Raw genomic sequence first — 19,107 nt, 5'->3', positions numbered from 1 at the left:
TCTATTCTCAAAAGGAATGGAAGAAAACTTGACCAAGCATTTTGAATGGACTGGACTGCACTGAAAAAAAAAATGGGAGGGACAAGCTTCCACCCCGGCATACATATATAGATATATATATATATATCTATATCTGTATATTACACCAACTAGTTTCTCTAAAGTACGTATGATTTTCTTCATTATTTTTAAAGGCTTTTTTATCATGCAGGAATTACATGTTGCATTTGTATCTAACCATAAATGGAGAAAAACTGCAGCAATCTCCTGCCAGGCATATTTTTCCTCTGCATATTGAGTGTGCCTCATGTTCTAAATTTTGCTTTCGAGGAGGGCATTGCACACAGTGAATTCTTGCCTGCATGCTTTCACCTCCTCCCACATACTCTCTCACAGTGAGTGAGTAGGATGTGTTGCTCTCCCTCTGTACTGCACCACCACCTGAATACATCAGGCATTTGAAGAGTGCATTCTATCGCTGTGAAGAAGGTAGAAATGCAAGGTAATTACAAGCTTTAGACTGCGAATAACCGTTTTGACTGAGCAACAAATGCACCGTGATGGCAGACGATCAAACAGCGTATGTGGTAGACAGCGAACCATGCATGCCTGTGATCTGTGGGTCTGGGTACAGTTTATCTTATCAAAATGATAAGAACACTAGGAACACATCACGAAACACAAGGAGCGTGAAATATGTTAACTTCATGTGCAAAAATCCATTTTCTAGAATGTCAACAAGCCTCTGCTGTGATAGCAATAACATGGCATTTATAACTTTTACACTCCCACCAAACATTGATATGATCTGCCCCAATGAAATTCCAGATGTTTTGGAAGAGAAACCAAGAGGAAACTGTCCGCTTTTTATTTTATTTGGCTTGGCATCAGCTGATGAGTTAAATTTAGACGTTTCTCTTTCCCACCCACTACGCTGCTGTTGTTGTCTTTGCGCAGGCTGATAAAACATTAATTTCCTGAGCTTTCTGCAATCGCAGAGCCACACCCACAGGACGGCCCCAGTCAAAGGTTGCAGTCGGATGAAGTAAGCAAGTTATTAAAATAAACATCTATATTGTGCGGCTCAGAAAGTTCCTTCAGAGGAGTCATTGATTTTCTATCCTACCTGCACAGACACACTCATGGAGACACTGAAACAGAGAGACTAAGGAAAAGGGAGAAAGGAGGCCCTAGAAAGTTTCTAAAATGATTCCATGTGTGATAAAACTTGTCAAGCAATATCGCTACACTACACTGCCATCTAGTGAAGACTTGGCAAACATAATGACAGTAATATACGTCTCCTCTCCTCCCCTGTTTTCTAGTGACACACGGTGTATTTCTCTCTCTCTCTCGTGCTCTTTTTTTGGTGCATGTTAAACCAGCTATCTGGAAAATCAAGAAAACAAGAAACTGAAAGCGGTGGAAGAAAATAAAACATCACTCTGTAGCTGGTAGCTCTGGGCTCTGAGATTTATGCTTCAGATTTGGGTGAAACACCTTGATGTTTGTAGAACAGTGTTTGTGTTGTGAGGTTGCTTGAGAAATTGCGACCAATTTAAAAAGGATATATATGTATATATATTTGTATGTGTGTGTGTATATAAAAAAAGGTGATTACGGTGGTTGATTTAGCTGATAAAAAAGGAAGCTGGAAGCTTTTTCTGCAGCAACCTTTCACTCAATATCACATTCATGAGTATTTCAGCGTAAACATGACTTCAGTATTTGAAGGATCGTCTTCAGGTCAGAAAAAGTGGTGACATGATCACAAAAATGAACTAGAACAGAAAATTATGGAGATATACTTGCACATGTCAGGTACGCTGACTGAATGGCAAAAACAAAACCAGATAGTTTTCATCTCCCACAGACACTGACGTGCCTGAAAGAAATGTTAAAAGTGGCTTAAGTTTAAATCAGTTTCTAGTTAACAGACCGTTATAAAGCTGAATCCCAAAGCTTTAAATGGAAAGGAGATTTTTCTGAATAATGCTGCACTGAGGTATTATTACTGGCAAAATGCACAGTGCTGCATTACTAAAACAAAAGAAAGGAAGGAGGAGTTAACAGACGAGTGCAAGACAGTATTTTTTAGGAAATTCTTTACAGAGGAAAACATTTGTACTTGTAACTCTGACTTTTCAGAAACACTGGCATCAGAAACCTTGGCATCACCTCAAAATATGTACCCTCACACACACACTTTGAAAAGCCTTGATCTAGCAGTGAGTGGATGATCATCTGATGGCAGTGGCAGGAAAAGTCTGGGACAAATGAGCTGTTTGGTGTCAAGAGAAAAATAAAACATCAAAGATGAGAGTTCTGGTTGTTTCCTGAGCTTTCAGTTTGGCACCAACATGAGCGTGCACCACCAGTTTTTGACTCAGCTGCTGTTACTTATCACAGAGCCCAACAGTTTGGAAATAAATCAAAGCTTCTCTCTTGGGGCTACGGAGTTGTGGGTCTTTGTATTCAAGAATCTTTGCAGCGTGCCATTCTACGCTCTAGTCGAGTCGAGCACTCGCCACAAAGTTTGCTTTGGTAATTTACATCAACAGCTCCTTCGAAGGAAATGCAGACGGGATAAAAATGTTAAGCACACTCCCCCGTATCGATTGGGTGGACCGATCTTGGCTCTCTGCACCTCCTAACCAGAGCTCAGTGCCTGCCTGGCTCACCGCGGAGGCAAAGAAGAATAGCTCTGATCTTAAAGGCAAAGCCCCAGCTGGGGCTTCACTTTATGTTGGAAGAAGGACAGGGTGCTGTCAGACCAGATTCCCAAGTACTTGAAGAAGCTGTCTCAGGCACAAAGCAATTAACTGTTGCTGTGGTTGTGATGGAGCCAACTGGGGATGCGCTGCTTCCTTAATTATAGATGGATTTTATTCTTTATTGATATAATCATAACTGGTGGCACAATGCTCAGCCTCTTTTTCTTTTTTGCTGCTTCTTTCATGATTATCCTGAAATATTTGGGAAAACAAAAATCTCTTTCAGTCACTTGTGTAATGGGATTCATTACGTTTGTATTCAGGTAATTTGCTTGACAATGGGTAGGCTTATTACATCAATATGTATATAATAGTGGGGGATCCACTAAAGTGACCCAAAGTAGGCTATAAGCCGTTCAGTATATAGAGTTGTTTCCTTCCACAGCACCATAATAAAGACAGTGCTGTTTCCATTCGTTAAACAATTATGTCTCAGTCATGCCAAACAATAGCAAAGGACACAAACAGACTCACTCAAAGGGAAATGAGGCGCTTTACCTCAGTCTAGCCTTCCAGGTTTAGCCTGTCGTTGAACTTTGTAAAAATGGCTCTTCATTTTATCACCCACTTCACATCAGGAGCTGCCCTCAAACTCCCCTCATTTAATAGAAGGCCTTACCTTCACAACACACACACACACACACACACACACACACACACACACACACACACACACACACACACACACACACACACATATTCTCATGCATATATTACTCCCCACGCTGTGACACAGATTGCCCGTGCTAGCTAGTTTGAGGAGCCACAATATCTCCTTAGGTGACTCCAAACCTTAATTACCCCAGGAACAGAGGCATAGATGGATATCTAAGACAACGTCTTACTGAGTACCGCGCTGCCTCAGAATCCCTGTAAGGCAATTACTACTTCTGCAAAGAATAAGGAGACAGAAGTAAAGAAAGGAAAGCAAACTTCATTAAAATGAAAAGCATTAAAGGCATATCCCCTCCTGTGATCATCATTTTCTTGTCCTGCGGTTCTCTAAACCTGGCTGAAGCCCAGGTTTGCAGAAACATCAGATTTAGCACAATAAAACTTAAGACTGAAGCTAAGCCAAAACCTGCCTGCTAAAGACATCGGTACTATCACATTGTTTATAAATTGGTTCTTTGACCCTGACACCCTCTGAATTTGGAATCAATCCTCTATCTACCTTAAACGCATAGTTATGGATTAAAAATAATAACTGTCTAATGATGGAAATCCCAGACCTGGAGCACTCCCAAGATGTAATCAATTGTTCTTTGGCTCAATGCTCACCTCCCCAACTAATATCACATATAGCCATTCATATCTTTTAAGATATCAGACAGAACATGATAATGGTAATAAGAAGAGGCAAAGACATAACCTTGTTAGCGCAGGTGATGGGAGAGTTGATTTGAGAGCACTTGCTGAAAAACTTTGCCTATTTTCTAGGTCAGTTTCTACCATTTGCTTTTAAAACATAATTATTTCTGGTTATTTCTTGTAGAATAACAGGGGAACATGTCATTAAAAGTTACTTTCACTGACTTTTAATGACTGCGATGATGATGTGGATGATGAGTCCACTGAGAGCTGTAATGCTCGGATATGTTATATAAGTTTGCCGTAAGAGTGGTACAAGAACTTTCTAATGTAAAACAATGTCAAAAAGAAATTTAATGTTAGGACGCGAAAAGCCGGTTTCCCCCTCACAGACAGCATCATTTGTTACCTTTTCGCTATCCCCAGAGAGCTCGATTATTTGTTTGATCTTCATGGGCTTTTTCAAAGGAACAAAAGTATTTGTGATCTTAAATTCCATGCTGTGTTATTCATATAACAAACCCGGTCATCTGGATTTAGATCTAAGAGATCAAAAAAATCCTTTTTGATGAGTTTCGACTGACAGGGAGAAAAAAAAAGAATATTTTAGACTTCTTTGGAGCACAAAGTTCTCCTAAGATTCAAATAAACACATCCGTTCTTCTTAGATTAGATTAAAGTTCTTGCAGAAGCAATGACACGAGCGCATTTCTCTCTGCAATTGCTTATTTTCTCTCCAAAGTCCTTGAAGATGGAGTTCAGACCATCCAGCTAATCACAGTGCGTGTGATTTGCGCCTAAACTTGATCCCAGCGTGGCCCTCGATCTAATTGTTATTGAATACTTCAAGCTTTTAACAGTGCTAGAGGAAATAATATTACTGGAAGAGCATCTGGTTTGGATTTCGTGAGGGAGCATAGGCACATAAAGCTTATCTAAATTTTAGCTTCGCCACCCCTTGTTCTGGCATTTAGTGAGAGTTTTCTATGAGGTTCTTTGAGGTAAATGCAACCAACACGTTAGGTCACAACGCAGTTACACCAAGTTTCTCATTTGAATTTCACGTGCGCTTGTGCAAACATTTAATTAGCACTAACAGTTAGAATTTACTCAGCAGGATGCATGAATATCTGCCAAATTTCAGGGCCGATCCATTCAACATTTGACATTTAATTAAAAACTAAAACGTGAATCAAATTGTGCCTTTAGAGGAAAAGTTACCAGACTAAATTAAATTAAGAAAATAGTGCGTGCCAATCCATCATGTTCACTGAATAAAGATATTTCAGTAGGAAAGTGAAATTTTTGATCCGCTGACTGACTGTCTAGTGTGCTGTTATTGCTTATGAAACTTTAATGATGAAAGGAGGAAGAGAGAGTCGTATACTTTTTCGAGCAGAGAATAGGCCCATCATTGCAGAATGCAGCAAAAGCCAGAGTCTCGGGCTTAACTGACAGTTCAGATTTGCAGATACAATTCATCTCTGGCTGCGCAGTATTCACACTCGAGTGGAAAATATAGAACATGCTTAATTTGATTTTTCCCCCCCCCCAACTTTTGAAAGGTTTGTTAAACCTAGTGCGAAACCATTCAATATCAATATTCGGGAGATTTTCATTATTCACAAAGCAGCTGCTGAGGTGAAAGAACTGCCTTTTCAAACAATATAAAGAAGTGGACATGAGGTTATTTTTACTGTGGCAAAATATATCGTGAGGTACTTTTTTCCCCCAAACACAGAGAATCTATTTAAACCAACTGTGAATAGATGTTTGAGGTGCATTATCACACAAAGCTCAATCATCTTTTAACAACACCTATCTGCCTTGCGGCACATTACCAGTCTTTTTGTGCATGTCGGTGTTTCAGATATTGTATTTGAAGAAAATACACTTTTAAAATTGTTTTCCATCATTTCAACTTGTAATGAAATTCTGTCCCGGCTGTATGCACTGCTGTGTGTCGTGAATATTTGTCAGCTATACTGTTATACTTAAGAGAATGTCTACAAATCTGCTGCTTATTCTACTATTAAATTAGGGATGCTCGGTGTACAAGCGCATTCAACAAAAACTACAAGCTGTAAGTCGGATAGCTTTGCCACAGGTCTTTCAAAAACAAGTCGATCACACAGCTGCAGCTTGTTCAAAACGCTGCTGCTGGAGTCTTAAAAGACAAGTGCAATACTTACTCTAACTCCACTTCTCGCTCCTTTGTACTGACTTCCTGTGAATTGATTTTTCAAACAGTGCTACTGGTTTTGTAAAGCACTAAATGGTTTAGGGCCAAAATAAGTTTCGGGTCTGCTGATATTTTATGCACCATCCAGGCCTGCTGACAGTTCCCAAAGTGAAAAGAAAACATGAAGCTGAGTTTAGTTTCTGTGAATCACAGACTGGGATAAACTTCCAGAAAGCCTGAGCCTCACTCCAACTCTCCATTTTTAAATTACTTTTCTTTTGCCGCTGCTTTCAGCCCTGTTTTCCTCTTTTTAAAAACAAAATGTCACTTGGGTTGTAGCAAAAGGTGCCACACAAATGAACTTTTCTTACATTTGCTAATTTCCATACCTTCAAACCACTTAACACTTGCTTGGATTCTTTTCCTCATTTGTGATATGAGAAATACTACAGGCGGTTAAAGTTCAGGTTTAAAGAAGGGAAAGTTTCAGACCTTGAGCAAGTTTTCCGATTGATATTGGGCTGGTCAACGGGGTAAATACTTTTTAATCGACATTTGAAACCCTGCTTGTACCAGCTGGACTTTCATTGACATTGTGTGCATCACTGTGTGCAGTGTGTCTCTTGTTTTTTTATTGACTATCCTTAGAAAGGTGCTGCAGAAATGAATTAAACTTTATATTTACCTCGCCTCTCTGCTTGCCTTCCACCTTGCCATTCCGTGCTTGGAGCTCTCCAGAAAAAGGAAAAGTGAAAAAGAAAAAAGACCCTACAAGAACCAGACGATATATTTGTTAACCATAATTAATGTAACAGGTTAAATTAAAGTCCTTTAGGTTCATGAAATATAACCAAGGGTTGGGAGCCATATCAAGTGCTGCTGCTCAGCATTGCCGTTATCAAAGAAGAACACTGTTAAATGAAAGAATTAAGGTCATGATTTCAGTATCTTGGCTCTGATTCATGTTAGCCTGCTGATCAGGGATTTGAAAGGTGGCTCTTTGAAGACCAGCTTCAATCATTTTAATGAGTTCATCATATCATTGCAGACTGAGATGTCCCTGATGTCATGGTGGGGTCTCCACTAAATATATTCCGTTGTTGTAACCATCGATTTTTCTCCTCTGATACATTCATTTTTAACGAGGCACGTCTCCTCCCTGCTCCTCAGAGGCAATCAAAACTTGACAGATATTCTGCAGGATCCCCAGTGGTACTCAAACACCACACAGCTCTACTGGGTGAAAAGGTGGGGGGGAAAAGGTCAGTGGAGGTATGTACGATAATGCCCTCAACAATGAACTTATGTGGAGTAAATCGTATGTTACATGGACTCAGCATAGTCTAAAAGTCTGTAAAAGCAGGGTTCCTAGAATTAAATTTATACCTATAGCCACTTTGTTTGGTTAAACATGTTTTTAAGAACGGTTCACGCTGCATTTGAGTCATGTTTACACACAACAGATTTTCCAACACAGTTAAAGCTTCCTCTCAGGGTGGTGGCTGTGCGGCACAAACACAGCACATGGCTTGCATGTGGGTTTACGCAACAAAAGTACTTCAGTTGAGGTTAGCGAAAATGATGGTTTTCAATCAATCGTGTTTAACAGTCATGTGTCCATAACAAGACTAAGGCCTGGTGCAGTAGTAGCTTCTGTGAGATGATGTTTAACTGGTGCCTGTTTAAAAGAAGGAGTGAAAAAAACCCAGCTGATGCAGTGCAGATGTGATATTGGTTAAATAGATCCTCTCATACACACTCTCTCCTGGTCCGATTGATCGCATCAGACTCCGTTGTTCACATAAAAAGTGACAGAAGTAATTGTGTCTCCGGATGAGAATAGCGATCAAAACCTGGCTCTTTTTCCACCTCTGCACAGCTGACTAATCACTGCGTGAAGCGGGTCTGAATGTTGGGTCGCCACAAGTCTCAAAAAGAGAGGGAGGGAAAGGGGAGGTACTATCTGACAAGCAGTTTCAGCAGGGTGTACCTATTGTCCCTTCATTTGAATAATGCGTTAGAGCTAATGGATCTGTGAGGCTGTTGTTAGGCACAGTAGTGCTGATGTTTATCATTTAGTGTTTTACCATGTCAGCTTTGATTGTGATAGCAGGATTTAATCTTAATCATAGTTAACAAAAACTGGTCCTTAAGCAGCACTCAGTTAGCCTCATGCTAGTCATGCAATTATTATAATGTCTGAAGGCCGCTATGACCGAAATATCTATGAGCATAATTCATGTCCTATAAATCACCACATGCCTCGAATCTAACAAGTGAATCAAGTCTTCCTAAACCACTGCTCTGGCTCTAATATGCAAAAGCACAAGAACCATATAAATCTTCACTTTTTATTCATTTCTTTACATGAGGGTAATATGCCTGCAGATGCTTTGATCATCAAAAGGCTACATACTTTGAAAGTGACAGTGGGTTTGTTTGTGCCTCTCACCGCCCCCCACCCCCCTCACAAAAGATCTTCTTGAAATCACTGTAGAACAACCCAGAGAGTATTTCTTTTTGTTGCTTAAGCACACCCATGTGAATGTCATATTTTATTCATAAAGTCTGAAAAGTGTGCCACAGAGAAGGCTCAGCTTGCTACGTCAGGCTTCAAAAAAACTGGATGGCGCTCATAAAAGTTTCAGCTCCTTTCAGCGTGGAGAGTTCAGACATGTTGTCTTCAATTATTTCATTTCACATTAAAAGTTTTAAAACATTCGCTCCGTGTCCAAAAATGGGGATATTTCTTGGTGCATTCTGAGGGTATGTCCCCTTCCAGACCTTCTAACCCCATTCATAAAACATATGAGAAAGACTGGCAGTTCTCCAGCAACTATATCAGTCTGGCTTTTCTTTTGGTTTTCATTCTTGCTTTATTAGATACAAGCTAAGTTATGAAATGCTAACTTTTCCTCCCCTCCAACAAAGTACATTTCCTGCAAAAGGGGAAAAAAATAGTAGTGTTTTCACTGCAGGGGCAAATGGCTTCTTCAAAGTCACACTCTGCAGTACTTTCTTTTATAAAAACCCGCTGCTAACAGATCTCTGAGGACATGCAACTGGATTAAAGATCAGATTAGAGCTCCTGGAATTAGGGAGTAAATTGAAACAGATGCATGCTTATGAATTTGTTATGAGAAGATGCACTTTTTTTTAAAATCACATGTGCTTTTTGTCCCCCCACTGTCCGCAAATGCTGTATGAAGCTGAAGAGAATTATGAAAACATAATGCTGGAATTCATCGTTAGGAAGAGTTTGCCCCAAAATTTGGAGCTTTGATGCCAGCAATATTTCCAATGCTGTCACATCAAAAATGTTCTGAGCAGCCACTGAACTCTGATAGTCTCCCATGTGAGACGCTTGTACCTCATTTGTGACATGTTTCTTATTTCAGTCTTTTCACAACAAATAATGATGAAGTCATGGAGTTAAATAAAGCATCGGTGTTATCACCCTAACAGCCAAAACTGAGACTTCCAAAAATACTCCATTGACGTCACCCTAAAACTGCTCAAACAAATTAATGTGAACCTACACGAGGTTCGCGAATGCACTTCTGATGGCCCTGATTACTGTCTCTTCCCTCACACCTACGATAAAACTCGACTGAGGAGTTTGCAAGCCTTTGTGTGTGCTTTTCACAGAAGCAAATCTCAGAGGAGCAGCGGTACGCTGCGCTATGACAGCCGAGCATGGGACGTCAAGAGTCTCACACTTTCCGTTTCTTTATCTTTCTCTTTTCTTTTTCTTTGAGTACTGAGAATAAGCTGAGTCTTCCCAATTAGCACGTTTCTGAAGAGGTGTTGTGACAGCCAGGGAATACAATTTACAGTTGTTACAGCTTAACTGAAGTCACTGTGAGTGTCTAACAAAGATAATATTAAGCTTGATAATAATTCAGAAGACTATATAAAGCAAAGTATCATGATGATTGATTGGACACGCTCGGATCAAAGGTGGTCTAATCCATACAGCACATCTGTCCAAGCTGCTTAAGCATCCCTCCTGAAATTGCTGTCTGCTGCCAGATAATGTAGACCAGTCGCGAGTCACACCTGCCTATTGTAAGCTTGTGGGAGACCTGAACAGCTTAGCGAAAAGCAGGAAGGAAGTTTGCAATGTGAAAACTCAGAAAAGAAATGTGAGATATGCGCTGATGTTTCCTGGAAGGCTCTATTTTTTATCTGGCAGGATACAATGAGCAACGTGTGGGTGAAAAATGGAATAAATTTGTTTTTACAAAGCTTGCAAACTTGCATTATGGAGTCTCTTCACTATGCTCCTCATAGTTATCTCTCAAGCAAAACAGAAGCTCTAGCCACCTCATTTTTCCTCACCTCATAACTAATTTTTTTCACACTGAGAGAGCGTCTGTGAAAAGTAGCTGTATGTCTTCATTTCCATCGAGATTCTTGGGAAATAAATGATGCTACTGCTGTAGACTATATAGGAAAGATGGATGTAGCCATTGTGATGTTATGCATTGGCTTATATATGCCTTTCTGAAGCCTTTAGCTATTACCACCCTGTTTTTGTTTCTTCTTTTACAGATTTTTCTTGTTCTGCCCTAAAAACACAAAAGAGCAAGTTGTGAATCACAGTCACACTACATGAAACTATACCCTAATAAAAAGAACAGTTTGCTTTAATAAACAATCCCGAAACCTTCAATTTCAAATTTAAAACCAACAGGAAAGTGTTTACTAAGGTTAGACTAAGTGAGCAGCAAGCTTGTTTGGGCATAGGTGTCAGTTCAGTCAGTTTTTAAGCAACCAGAGCAGCTGCCCCCTGCTGGCTATTAGCAGAATTATTGAGAAACTTCACTCTTTCAGACTCAGAGGCAATGTCCTTTGTTTACATACCTTCTATGACTGGAACACCTTAAAAGGCAAGTAAATATAAATCAGTTTGCAAACCACTGGCAACATGTGGTTGTAGGTAAATATGTGTATTCCCCCATCACTTCATGAGTGATTGATGGCTGCTACGAAGAGGGTGCTGCACAAAAAAACCTCTTTTAGACTGCTCTGCTCTCTAGCAGATTGCTGCATTTGCCTGTAGTTTACGTGGTAGATGCCAAGTTATCTGCAATCACTCGCAAGCTGCAATCACTGGCTGAGCAAGTAATGACTGGAAACCTGACAAACCAGAAACAGAGATATTTCTCCATTATGGACACGGACAGCTGGAGACGCATGGCCGAGCAGTCATCCTATTACACTTATTTGAAGTCTGCTTGAAGTCAGGGGCGCATTCACATGTGGTACATTGTAATGTACATTGTCTCTGTGAATAAGTGTATGTGGTCAAAAAAAGCAGGCAAATGCAAATGTGCAACTTTTATTTTGAAGGCCAACGGTATCAGTTTCTTGTTTGAGTTCCACTTTTTACGTTTCAGTGGGTGTTTGCAGGCAAGTTGACATCTTACATGCAAACAACGGATGACTCCTGCAACCTGCTTGTGACCAAAGCAGTCAGGAGGTTTTCAGTGCAGTACCAACTTTGTGACCCATTTCACCTCTGGTAACTACTCGCCAACTGTTCAGAAAATCTCGCGTTGCACTAAACATCTGTAGTTGACAACAGGGTTACTAGCTGGTCTCAGAGTGTGTGAATCTGTCTGTACAGTAAAGCCAACGGTTTGGCTAATCCTATCAGAAAACGCAGACAAGCAAAATCTTGAAAAACAAGATGGTTTTTCATGGATTTAAAACTCAAGCTATAACATTAGAGGTGCAGATGGGTACATCATTGCTGGAAGTTCAATTTTAGCTAACACAGAGATATAAAGATGGAAATAGTCTCGTCTGATTCTCAGCAAAGAGGCTTATTTTTAAATGTCAAACATTTTATATCACTGGCATTAAACTTAAAACTTTAAATATGTGACCTCAGATAGCATTAAGACAGAAGGCTTAGGCCTCCCTGTGTAAAGTAGCAGTGAGGGATATTAAGATTTGGCTCCATGTCTGCATTGAGAAAGAGACAAGATTCTACTGTAACTCCTTTAATAAGTTGTCATTAGTTTGTTCTATAATGCATTACTTATAAGCTTTGCAGATTTTATGACTTTTTATTGTTTATTGTTGTAAAGTGGAGATGGCTATACGTACGCTAACATATTGTTGGCTATCTAAAGACACTTGTTGTTCTCACATTGTGCAGATGAAGCTGTGATCACAATATCCTGTCGTTTTGCTGTATCCCATCATTTATGTTTCCCAAATTTCCAAGAAAATAGAGGGAAACGTGACAGTATCCTACAGAGGCTGACTCATGAAACTGAACTCATTGTTCTCTCTTGGCTACTCTGCGCGCCACTATCCGCTATCGCATCTTACCAGTGGCATCGGAAACAAAAAGACTCAAAAGTATCGATTTCTATTGGTGCCTTTAATCTTAAATGACAGGTCTCTGTGAGTGCCATTATCTCAAAGAAGCTACAATGAACTCCATTGATTAATTTTGTCTTTTGAAATAGTGGTCTTGAGTCCAGTAAGTATACTTCTTTTGTGCTGATACAGAGAATCGATATATGGCCCTTTGTAATATTGTACTGGTTTTTTTTCCTTCAGTCAACTTCTTCCTCCACTCAGATTTCATTGAGTCTTGGAAATGATGTAGTCAGATAAAAAAAAGTCTGTCAACAGAATGCACACTGGCATGTTCACAATAGAATCAATTTATTTCACTTACTCTTTCTTCTGATGCCATTTATGAGCATCACCTTTATCGCTCTGCAACCCGTTCTCACTCCCAAAGCGTAACATTTTACGCTAGGTGACAAATCGTCACCATATTACGTTTTCGGCTACCCACCACGTTCCTAAATGACGACCTCGGAAAAAGAGGAAATATGAGAACCGTCTGGACTGAACCTACACATGTTCGCTCTTTTTCTTCAAATCGCTTAGAAACACGCTATTTAACATCATTAAAGTCCTGGTTAAGGTCAGGAATAAGGTTATGGTCAGGGCTAGGGATAAGGTTAGGTTTAGGGCTGGAATACAGGGCTGGAACGTCTATTACCGCGGGAGCGTCATTGCACTGGATTCCAGCCATAACCCGCCGCGTACCATAAGAACGCCGAAGGTCTCCTTTCGCGTTCCTCAGGAACGCCGCGGGACGTGACAAAACGTCGACATGTTACGCCTCAGGAGTGAGAACGCTCTGCTTTATCATACTGTCATCCTCCTACAGATTTTTGATGCCAAAATATTTTAGATGTAAGTACACAGCGATGCAGTTGGAGCGTGGTAAACTATGCTGCAGTGCAGACCACTCCATTATACCTTGGAGAACTGGGAATTGGAGTAAAGGGACTGAGTTATATGAAAGGAGCTGTGCATTTTAGACCTTCAAGCTGATAAATTAAACCTTCATAAGTGGAGATTGACAGCTCAGCTGCCTTCTGTGCTTGGGGAATTCTTGAGGAAGTGCTGCAAAATGCTATACCTGTGTCCCTGAGCTGCAGTGCAGGGTCAGCGCTGGAGGTGGCCACCTCAACTAGGTGTAAAATGGCCAGTAAATCACAGGCAAAACAGGACAGTGCTTTTGTGTGAGTCCTGTGTGTGTGTGTGTGTGTGTGTGTGTGTGTGTGTGTGTGTGTGTGTGACTGAGCGGAGAATGTGTGTAATCTTTCGCATTTCAATGCGCTTCATCCTGAGAGTCCCGTCTCCACAATGAATGCATGATCAGCCAGGAGATTATGTGCTTTCGGGTATCAGGGTACTTTGTGCGCTGCTGTATGTTTGTGCTTATTTTTATGCCAACATTTACGTGTGCATGTGTGTATTTTCGTGAGTGCGTGCAGGTCACCCTGAAGCTGCCAGACCAGATGTGCAGGAGTCTGGACTGTGTGGAGTGATGAGTGGCTCTCTAGCTGACTCTGCAGACTTGGAACAATGCACACAGGTCTCTCCAAATAATGAGCTCTCTATATAGAGAGCATACAGAGAGAGGCTCAACTCTGCCTACAGTTTCAATCAGGGCCTCCATATCTGGCGAGCTGAGCTTTTTCTGCTTGTGCTGGCACTGGACCAAGGAACCTGATACAAAATGCAAATCAGCATCCAGTACCTGAGGTGGTTCCATTTAGTTTGTGTCACAAGGTGGAGAGTGACAGGTTCTTTGGATCAGGATGGAGTAGGCTAAGGAATGCAGAAACAGCTAGGCTATTTTTGTCTAGACTTTCTAATACATAGGAATACACAGAGCCTTGCTTCCCCAGATTTTGTTGCAGAGCACTTTGTATAACTGGGACAGCAACCAAAATCTATTAAAAAAATTCAAATAACAAATTTCTAACAATAAAGTTTAAATGATTCATTGAAACAACACTGTGTCACATTTATAAATCAGAGCGCAAGGACAAAAACGAATAATATGTTTCAACATTGCAAGCCTGTTGTATAGGAAAGTTCTGCTCCCCGATGGGCTTTTAAAACCGACTCCAACTAATATAGGTTACAGGGGCAGAGAATGACGCAGCGCCCCTTGGGGCAAGTGTCCAGACTTCTTACGGAGAAATGACTCTACATTATTCATTTCACCTCTAATGTCTTTGTTTCGCAACAGTGCCTGAAGCAGAGCAGTACCACTACCTTGACTCTGAGACTTCCAATGGGAAGCTTCTAGAAATATCTGATAAGCTCACTTGGTGCTTTGAAAAAAAAAAAAAAACAGCTAGAAAATGATTTTTTTGTTTGCTGGAAATATGCAATAAAAAGTGCTGTGCTAACGGTGTCTTGTCATGATTAGAAGCAAGCAGGGAAAAAGCTTTATCATCACTACTAGCAGCATAATAAAACAGGACATGAGCTGAAATCTAGCCTTCCCAGTAATAAGCATGACTCTAATGAGACCGGGAATTGTGGGCTTTTAACCTTGAGTAAATGTTTTTACCTGCCTTGTAGTTTTTAACCTCAGGGGAAACAGCAGAAAACACCACATCACATGTTTTTTGGACTTCCAGGTACATTAAGACATATCCAAGGTAGGATTTTTTTTTTTGCACAACAGGCAGTTTAGAATGCAAATCTTCTCTTATGCTAGAAATCATAGCCTGGTAGCAATGTCATAAAATATTCATTTTTTTTTTTTACAGGAATCCTATTCTATGGTGGTGCAAAATCCTCAGCTTCTGAGAGAGAAGTACAAAGATAGACTCACATACCCTACAGTCTTCCTCTGCCATATCATGTACCTGTCAGGGAAATTACAAAGACTCGTGAGCTCATGTCAAATTTTCAAACGCCTAACCTTTTTGTTTTAGGTTTGTGTTTCTGTGGCAGCACTAAATATATGAGATGCCCTCTAGTATTGTACAAGCTTTCCGTTTTGATCTATGAGGTTGTGATATAAGCTTTGGTTAATAATTGATGTCTGGAAGAATGTCTCTCTCCAGCTACTTCGTATGACTCAAAAATGACGTTCCTGAAAATAAGAAGGGGTCTTTTGCAGGATGAAAATGTTCACTTTATGAATCACTGATGCACTGTGTGGGAGTTCCTACGCTCTCCTTGCTACCTTATTATTGTGCAAAGTTCAGTGTTTTTAAGTTTGCCATGGCCTTTAGACTAGTAAGAAAAGGTTGAGATGACCTCATTAGTGGTTACTGGCTAGCACCTGGAGCTAGTAATGTGTGCCCTGAAGTTTATATCTGTATGCTAAACATCAAAAATGACCTTCTCATTTTCTCTTATGTGTCTCACCATGGTTAATTAATGTCAGGAGAAGGTGGTACCAGAAGACACCTGCTCTGCAAGGTGAAACATGAGAACAGCATGTTGCTTCCAAAGCTAAGCTGCTACCAAACGTGGTGTAATCCCCACTGAAGAGAAACAGCCAGCAGTCTGTTAGTTTAATTTAGCATACAGACTGGAAGCAGCACTAAACAGCTATGTGTCTCTCTGCACCAAACAATGCATCTAAAAAAGGATTCTTGAAGTGGAGTCTCAGGATACCTAAGAGCCTACGGGTAGCCGAGAGGTCAGCAATATAAACAGCTAAAATCCTAATATTATACACAAATACAGATCATTTATGACAATTACGCCCAGATATGTTATCTTGGGGCCAAGAGACGTTCTAATTTGAGATGACATGAAATTACTGAAGGCCTGTTCCTACTGCTGTGTAGCTTAGCATGTTAACCAGCTTGCTAGCTAGTATTTGATTGCGCCCCACCAATTCCACTGGACTAAAGTACAGGGTGGGCCATTTATATGGATACACCGTAATAACATGGGAATGGTTGGTGATATTAAAGTCCTGTTTGTGGCACATTAGTATATGTGAGGGGGCAAACTCCTCAAGATGGGTGGTGACCATGGTGGCCATTTAGAAGTCGGCCATCTTGGATACAACTTTTGTTTTTTCAATAGGAAGAAGGCCATGTGACACATCAAACTTATTGGTAATGTCACAAGAAAAACAATGGTGTGCTTCGTTTCAACATAACCTTATTCTTTCATAAGTTTCTCTTTGTTCAGAGCCATTGACATGTCGAAGAGGTTAACACGTGAGGAGCGGATCAAAATTGTGTTGATATCTGGTGAATGCAGTAACCGGGTCATTGCAGCAGATTTCAATGCAAGACACCCTACAAGACCACTCATCTCCCATGCTACAGTTAGCAAACTGCTTGCTAAGTTTCGTGAAACTGGTTCAGTCTTGGATTTGCCAAAATGTGGATGCAAGAAAACTGTCACTAATGAAGAAACATCAGTGGCTGTCCTAGCTTCATTCAGCAAGAGCCCACAGCGTAGGACTCATGTCACTGGAGAGTGGCATTAGTCGAACATCCCTTTGGCGGATATTAGCTACTCACAAATGGCACCCTTACAAACTCCAGCTACTGCAGCATCTCAACGAGGATGACCCAGATTGGCGCACAGAATTTGCAGAATGGGCAAAACAAAAATTGAAACAGGAACCTCAGTTCACGCAGAAGATTTTGTTCAGTGATGAGGCAAACTTTTATGTGAATGGTGAAGTTAACAAACAAAACCAGTGCTATTGGTCTGACACTGACCCACATTGGATGGATCCCTCCAAGACTGGTGGAACAAAAGTGATGGTTTGGTGTGGTATATGGGGTACAACGATAGTGGGTCCATTCTTCAATGGAAACCTCAAGGCCACTGGATATTTGAAATTGCTACATGATGATGTGTTTCCCTGTTTATGCACTGAAGCTGGCACGTTCCCTGAGCTTTTCCAGCAAGGTGGTGCACCACCACATTATGGGTGCCAGGTCCAAGCATTCCTAGATGAACAGTTTCCTGGAAAGTGGATTGGTCATCGTGGGCCAGTTGAATGGCCCCCAAGGTCTCCCGATCTGACCCCCTTAGACTTTTATCTTTGGGTCATCTGAAGGCAATTGTCTATGGTGTGAAGATACGAGATGTGCAGCACCTGAAACTACGGATACTGGATGCCTGTGCTGGCATTTCTCCTGCGGTGTTGCTATCAGTGTGTGAAGAGTGGGGGAAGAGAGTTGCATTGACAATTCAACACAATGGGCAGCACATTGAACACATTTTATAAGTGGTCAGAAACTTGTAAATAACTCATGAAAGAATAAAGTTACGTTGAAACCAAGCACACCATTGTTTTCCTTGTGACATTACCTATAAGTTTGATGTGTCACATGGCCCTCTTCCTATTGAAAAAACAAAAGTTGTATCCAAGATGGCCGACTTCTAAATGGCCACCATGGTCACCACCCATCTTGAGGAGTTTGCCCCTCACATATACTAATGTGCCACAAACAGGACTTTAATATCACCAACCATTCCCATGTTACTACAGTGTATCCATATAAATGGCCCACCCTGTACTGTTAATTTTGCTGTGCCCAACACCACTCATTGACAGCACAGAGCAGAATGAATGTAACTATAGATTTACTCGAGTAGTTTACTAGAGTATAGATGTAATGTAGTATATTTAGGTTTTCTCAAGGCATGAATGGAAATATTGTACTTTGTACTTTAACAAATGAGACAAATTACATTATTATAGATCAAGCTACCCAGGAAGTCATTAAAAAGCCATCAACATCAAGTGCCATTCTACATAGTGAATATATTAACTTTAGATAGATAGGGTTATACAAGTTGTGCACTGCTAGTAGATTTATAACTCAAGTAAACAAGCTTTTTTAAGAAAAGAAATTCGACTTTGTAAAACAAATAACCAAAACAGTGTTAGTTATGTGCAACTCATGTGCGGCATTTCTTTTCATGTATTAATCCTATCTTTGATAGGACAAAACACAACACATGAGCCTGACATCATTTTAGATCATTTACATTTTTTTTTACACTTATTTCCTATTAAATTCTCTGATAAAACACTGATGTCATCCTGTTCTTGTCCCTCTCATTATAACCCTATTAAAACAATCTGGAAATGTCCCTGATGAGGAATTTCCCCTAAGGAATCCCATACTTGAACATGTTATAGCTAATGTGTTTATTTGTATAAAAGCAAAAAGAGAGTGAGAGACATGCTGTCTCCTCCTAAGAAAGTCAAGTGAAATGACATTGTCTTGCCAAAAGAGGTATCAGATGAAACAAACTGCTTACGTGCCATTCTAGAGGTCATAGACAAACCGTGGATGTATTTCATTGATTTAGAGGGCCTGTTGTCATGAGCCAATTTCCAAAAATAGAGCGTATCTTTTCTGCGTGTATTCATTTGTATATTAAATATATAATACAAGAAGCAGATAGATAGATAGATAGATAGATAGATAGATAGATAGATAGATAGATAGATAGATAGATAGATAGATAGATAGATAGATAGATAGATAGATAGACTATTCA

General features: G+C 40.3%; 1 protein-coding gene across 1 annotated transcript in view; it reads left to right on the top strand.

Annotated features, from left to right (window-relative positions):
* Window positions 1-77: 77 nt before the first annotated feature.
* Window positions 78-19,107, top strand: part of LOC309720420 (VPS10 domain-containing receptor SorCS1-like) — a 79,919-nt gene continuing 60,889 nt past the window's right edge. The window contains exon 1 of the mRNA XM_082557342.1: window positions 78-163. The gene's annotated coding sequence lies outside the window, so the exon portion shown is untranslated. The remainder of the gene's footprint in view (window positions 164-19,107) is intronic.

Source organism: Aulonocara stuartgranti (assembly GCF_965226115.1).
Source record: "Aulonocara stuartgranti genome assembly, chromosome: 13".
Taxonomy (NCBI): Eukaryota; Metazoa; Chordata; class Actinopteri; order Cichliformes; family Cichlidae; genus Aulonocara; species Aulonocara stuartgranti.
This window is presented reverse-complemented; position numbering and strand designations above follow the sequence as displayed.